Raw genomic sequence first — 6,696 nt, 5'->3', positions numbered from 1 at the left:
ACGAGACTTCTGGTGGTGGGCACACAATAGTGTATACAGATATCCAATTATAATGTACACCTGAAATTTTATGTTATTAACCAAGCTTACCTAAAAAAACAACAAACAAACAAAACCGACAAGAAGTAGCAGGGTGGTGATTCAAGGCCGGGAGTCCAGTTTAGGCGTAAGAACCGACAGGAGGTATGGATGCGGGAATGCAGAGATCCAGCACACAAAGGCTTCACAACAAATGTCCACTATTAGCCAGTCCCAGGAAGAACAGAGGCACAGCACAGGATGGGTGACACTGAGCCCGTCAAGTTCTCAGGCTCTGCTCTGTGGGATAAGCTGGCAAGTAGCTTAGATCCCAAGGGGCTGGGCCATGTTTGCATTTACCCCAAGAATCCTGAGTGAACTAAAGTGTTGTCACCTGGACATGCTGGGAGAAAAGTGAAAATCCTTACCTATTTGGCTGGACAAGAGACAAGAGCACCTTTGAGAATCCGTGCAGAAATGCTTCAAAAATGACGACTCAATGACAGGGCATGCTGTATACTTAATATAATTCAGTGCTCAAAGCAAACCAGCCAAATATATGTGATGATCCTGTCTTTATACCGAACGAGACAGAGGCTCTGAGAGGCCCAGCATCAAGCCTAGGATCACACAGCTAGAAAAGGGGAAATAGGGAATTAAGCCCAGACTCCCAGGGTCAGGAAGGAAGAGCTTCTCAGGTCATAAAACTTGTGAAAATTGGTCTTTTCTCCATAGAGATATCAATACCAGATATCAATAACACTGATGTAAAATCAAGGCCGTCTTTCTGGAGCTGGGGATCTCATTGACTTTAGAGAAAGATTTTGTTCCAGATGCAGGGCTAATGATCCCACCAATCCTCTGGATGCAGTTGGAATTACTCTCAGAGATCAGAGCAGTGTTTGGAATCAGCGAGGAGACCATGTTTCAAAGTGTCAAATGGTGGCGAAGGCGATGTGCGTGGTAAACGCGGGCGTGCGGCTGTTGCATTGATCTTCGCCAAGGGTGCTGTGGGGAGCTCGCTCTGCGTGGAGTTTGGAGAGCACTGTACCGCGGGCTCCCTGCGGGAGCTGGACTCCAGGTCTGCAGGTGGCGGGCACCTCTCTGGGGAGCTCCCCAAGCATCAGGCCTGGAGAGGACTTCAAGGCCTTGGGAAGTGCTTTGTTCTTTGCTTCCCGCCCCCACTGGCCTTTGTTCTTGGCTGCGCTAATTTGGCTCAGTGGTTAATTAGCAGGCTCCAAAGCTGAGGCGAACAGTGACAGAGCACTGGTGGTTCCCTCTCCCCGGCTCCTCATTTTTCGGAGGTGGGTAATGGGGGATGGGGAGACGTGAATTCAACCCCCCTCTTCCAAGCTATTTCCTCAGTCTCATGACGTGTTAAATTCTGTCTCTTCCTAAGCTCAGCTGTTGGTGCTGTGACATGCTTAGTAAGTTCATGGGTTGTCTCGGTGACCACCAGGACCCATTTGTGAGAAAGCTGAAGTGTTTTTCTTTCTTCCTGGAAAGTAAGCTGCCTCTATCCGCAAGGGTGGAGAAGGGCCACCAGGGTCGACTAGATAACCCACGATAACATATTTGATCTCATCATGTTTCCCAAAGCCCTGTGGTGGTGCCCGGCTTGCCCAAGCTCGGGAACATGCACAGATGTCGTCAGGCCTCCAAGCTTTGTGCTGCACTAACATTACAGAAAGCACCCGTCTGTGAAAGGTCTATTGTAATCTCTATAGATCGGGCATCGCTTCTCACCTAACCCAGCCTCTAAAGGTTGTCCAGGCCTGCTTATTTGTGGACCCTTGGTCATAGGAAAGGTTCTGAGAGAGTTTTTAGTATCTTATATATTTTTTGAACAGCAAATAGTTTATTAGTATGGTTTCAGTGGCAATAGTAAATTCACTTGAACAGGAGACAATAATAAAATCAAAAGAATAAATGCTGGCGAATCATCAGAGAGTCTGTGGCCATTAGGGCCATCACGAAGAAATCCAAAATCACTCAGAGGGCAGATCTTAAAGAAGACACATCCTCTTATTGGTCCATGTGAAACAGCCCCCTAGTACCTGGGATCTGTAGAATTCTGTAGGTGACTACTTTCTAAGCAAACATGACCCACTGGCACATAACTATGGCTTTTAAAGAAATCCGATGGACTATTGCTGAGCATTTTGTCTCCTTCCAAACCAATTACTCTTTTACAAATATTTGATTTTAGATTACTTGGACTTTTTTGCAATCACAATGTCACCTCTTTTGATACTATAAAAATGTCGACTAAGATTTTCTGCAAAGACAATATCTGAATTTTGAATTGTGGGCTCCATTGATGGCCCAGAACACATGACACCACCATCAACATATTCAAAAACCCACTGAGGTATGCACCATGCTAAACAGTACAGCCACCAAGTCGGAAAGCTTTTCCCAGAGCACCATGAAGCATGGTTCTGTGTAGACTCTGTCACCATTGGCCATAAGTCTGTTCTACAATACATTCAACTTTTAGGGTAGTTGCAGGGCTTCTAGGGGGGAAAAAAAGCATCTAACACATGTCTCAAAGCATATATGGGTGATCCATGGTTTCAGGTTTTCTGTGGCCCCAAGGAACCCTGGAAGGCCGTGTCTTCTCTTTTTTTTTTACCTTGGGATCCAGAAAGACTAATGAATTCATCTGAGCTCACTAAGGGTAACTGAGACTGTAATTCCCTATAATTTTCAGCAGGACCTGAGCTAGCGACATCATAGATATGCTGAATAGGTTCAAGGACCGAGGCAAAGCGGGGTAGGAGCGGGTCTGTCTGTTGTCCCCCCGCCTTGCGCTCTTCCCCTACCTCAAATCTCTAGGGTTTATCTGGAGGATAGTTTCTTGGTAATTCATTCACATCGAGTGACCAGAGACAATGTACCTTGCTCCTACAAGGTCATAAACTCTAGAGGTTAACATGGACTGTGAGGTCATAGAGAGCATTGTTTTTATATTGAAAAAGAAATAATTTTATTTAATGTTACTTGGAGATTTTGAAATAAATAAACGAGGGATTTTATTCACTGAAACTTTCATCTGAAAAGCAGTGCTGAAAAGCCCACATTGGAGCAGCAAACTTCCAAAACACCTGAAAAAGTTCCCTAGCCTCCCTGTCCAAAGCTAGTGCCTCATGACACCTGTCGCTGTATGAGAGCCAGCCTTGGGGTGGGTGTGGGAGATTAGGACTGGGGCTTTAGAGCAACATTGCCTATGCTTGCTTCCCTGTGTCTCAGTTTCCTTCTTTATAAAATGCACTTTCTAATAGAACCCATGTCATGAGCTGTTATGAAGATTAAATCAGTAATATAAGGAAAGTCCATAGAATAGTGCTTGGCAAGGAGTAAGCCTCAACCAACATTAATTTTAAGCCTACGTTGATTCCTTGTGGACCCCGTGAGGGTATCTTTATATTTACCACCTTAACTCCTCATACATGGAAGATCTTTACGCAATATTGCTGCTAACTCACTGAGCTAAGAAAAGAATGTAACGTTCTCTGAAACAAAATGTGCACCTAGGACCCTTCCCCAGGAGGGCTGGCGCCAGAGCTGGAACTCTGGGACCTTGAGGCCTCTGGCAACCCAGGGACAGGGCAGGGGCAGAATTCCAGGTCTGCAGCCTTGACAGAGTGCACAACGCTGCTGCTCTTGGATTCTGACCTCTCAGCCTTGCCCTGTCCTGGTTGGGAAACCAGGTGCTTTAGATGTGATCTTCTGAGATGTGACCCTGACTCCCACTGCCTAAGAACAAAGGGCAATTATGGCTCTTTTGTGAGAGGCAGTTTAAGTGGAAGCAAAGGGCTGGTTCACCAAAGGCTGACCGGATCACTGGATCAATTTCTGAAATAAATACCCTGCCTGCCCCTATTTCCCCGTTGGTAAGCTCTCAGTCTTTGCCTGCAGGTCTCCAGCTCTTCCTGACCCATTTCTGGAGGGTTATATTGATCTTTGGGGTCATTTTGGAACATCTTGTCCCCAGGCCCAAGTCTCTGGTCTCCAACATAATAAACTTCACGCTCTGAGAAAACAGGCTCTGTGAACCTAACTTCAAAGCTTGGCCACATGGGCTCTTTGCAGAAGTACTAGACGCAACAATGGACTTGAACCAGGCCTGAGTAGGCTGCCCAGCAGGTGCTCCTTAACTTGGCAACTATTGTGTTCAAAGTCATTTCTGGGTTCACAGTTGAACAATGCATTTGGCAACCCAACGAGGTCTTCTTTCAAAGCAAAGTTACTTTTGCCAGCAGTGCCAAGTTGAGGGCCTTGGGTGTAAAAACCCTCATTTATTTTTTTACAGAATCAAAGAACTACACTAAGTGAAAATAATAAAAATATTTTATTTTCTTTAAAAAAGTCATATAACCACACAAAATGTAACATTTGCATAAAAAGAAGAGAAAGCCTTCCTGTAATCCTAGCTCCATTATCAAATCATCAGGATCTTTTTAAATACTGCTACTTCCAGTTTTTCTGTTTTCCCTTTTAACATAGTTGTAATAAGTATATAAAAGTTTGCCTCTCTGTTGCTTGTTTTACTTAGCATTATAATAGGCATAAAGTTGCTGTATCATCTTTTTACCTAATGTTTAAAGGGTGTTGAGCATTCCTAAGGAGTAATGTGCCATAATAAATTCAGACTTTTTTGGAGGAGTGTTGTACTATTATAAATAAGATTGTGATGGGATTTTTTTTTGCTTTGTTTTGCATTTTGATAATGCTGCCAATTTTTTCTCCCCTAAAATGAAGAGTCGAAATTCACTACAATATAAGACTGCAGTTTTGGATTAAAGTAATTTTTTTAAAAATCTCCCAATAATTTATTATGAAATATTTCAAATATAGAGAAAAGTTGAAAGAATTTAATATACTGATTCAGGGTGACTTTTGAGCACAAAGACATGTCTTTGAAGATGCTGAGCAGAAGTTAACCAGTAAGGAGAGAAAAAGTCATCTGCCAGATAGTGCTCCTTGGACACAATAATCACTGCAATTTATTATTATAATATTTTATAGGCTGTAGTGTTTTTCAAAATGTCTTCAGGTCTAGTTTCTTGTTATAGTTTTAACATCCTCAAGGTATGGCCAAAACAGATGTTATCAGGAATTATTTCTATATTCATAGGTGAGGAAACACATGATCAGGAGAGATTGGGGGGCTGCTTAATGTCACACAAGAGAGGTCCCACTGAGATCCCTGTGCTGAGCCCTCAGTTGAACCACACGCCTACAGAAATCCCCTGCAGGTGGGACAGTGTTCCAAGCAGAAGATCTTTTCCCCCTTAATTAAATAATGAACCAATTAATAACAGATTTTCGACAGCCCTTTAGCTCCCTGATTCTACTTGTCTGTGACTTTGGATCTCTTTAGAATATTAGGGTAGGCACATGTGTCATCAGTACCCAGTCACCAAACATCCCAACATGAGGATTAAAAGTTCCAAAGGGAGTTCAAAGGCCCACCTTATCCCAACACTTTTCTGAGAACACAATTCTTGTGTGTGTAAAAGTAGGGTTTATTTGGCTAGCCAGTTTCATTCATGGTTAGAGCTTCGGCCTGCGGATTCAAGGGTCCCAGGTTCGATTCCGGCCAAGGGCACGCACCTCGGTTGCAGGCTCACCCCACTGTCAGGGTGTGTGCAGGAGGCAACCAACTGATGTGTCTCTCTCACATCCATGTTTCCCTCTCTCCCTTCCACTCTCTCTGAAAAGCAATGGAAAAAATATTCTCTGGTGAGAATTTAAAAAATAAGTAAATAAATAAATAAGTAGGGTTTATTTGCACAACAATTAGACCCCAAAAAGTAACTGCACATATATGCTGGGTTGTCTCCATTTCAAGAAGAATCCAGGAAGAATCTGGATGGTGCAGGAGGCAAAGGATTCCCTCTGGAAAAGTAACCACCAACCCCATTCTCTGCAAGACATGCTGAGGACTAGCAAGGACAAAAGCCCTTGCACACAACTCAGATATGGATTTCCCCCATTAGTAGTGGTTCTTCCAGAACAGCTCAGTGCTCTGGATCTCAATTTCCCACCTGGGGGATGTAGGCGTCGGTGCTCAAGAGCAACCAGAGGTGCGCTCTCTGCCCCCAGCTGACATGGCATCTGGGCTCTGGAGCAGGAGGAGTTGTCACTGGATCTCACAGGCTGCACTCCCCCAACTTCCTTTTCTTTATTCCCCCATAAAAGCAAGTCATCTGTCTCCGTTTCTGCCAATGACACATTTGGCAAGCACCGTGCCCCCTGCCAACACAGGCATCGTTATTTCCTTCTGCCGATGCGGAAACCGAGACTGGGAAAGGTTAAGTGGCGTGACCATCTCGGAAGAGATCAGCTCCTCTTGGAAGCTAACTAGCCAGGCTAGAGCTCACTCCACTTGACTCTGAAGCCCTGTTTTGTTTTTTGTTTTTTCAGCCCTGCCGTGATTCCCACTTTGCACACATAAGGAGAAGCTGTGCTTATGTAATTTGGCACTCCTCCAGCCTTGTGTCATTTTGGACTCTGGGGCCACTCTCGTTTTGTGTAAACAGAGGTGTCCTGGTCACAGCAAACCTTTGCTAGTGTGGAAACACATACCAGAAGTTAGAACCAGGAGTCATGAGAGCTCAGGGAGTTGGTGGCACTCAGGACAGGAGGTTTGGGACATGGCCTTCTATAACT

The 6,696-nt window shown here is 44.4% G+C and overlaps 1 pseudogene; it reads right to left on the bottom strand.

Annotated features, from left to right (window-relative positions):
• Positions 1 to 594: 594 nt before the first annotated feature.
• LOC107536270 (mitochondrial inner membrane protease subunit 1 pseudogene) lies at positions 595 to 2,479 on the bottom strand (annotated as a pseudogene).
• Between the last annotated feature and the right edge of the window lie 4,217 nt (positions 2,480 to 6,696).

Source organism: Miniopterus natalensis, chromosome 7, assembly GCF_054644295.1.
Source record: "Miniopterus natalensis isolate mMinNat1 chromosome 7, mMinNat1.hap1, whole genome shotgun sequence".
Classification (NCBI taxonomy): domain Eukaryota; kingdom Metazoa; phylum Chordata; class Mammalia; order Chiroptera; family Miniopteridae; genus Miniopterus; species Miniopterus natalensis.
Note: the sequence above shows the minus strand (reverse complement) of the source record. Positions and strands in the feature narration are given on the sequence as shown.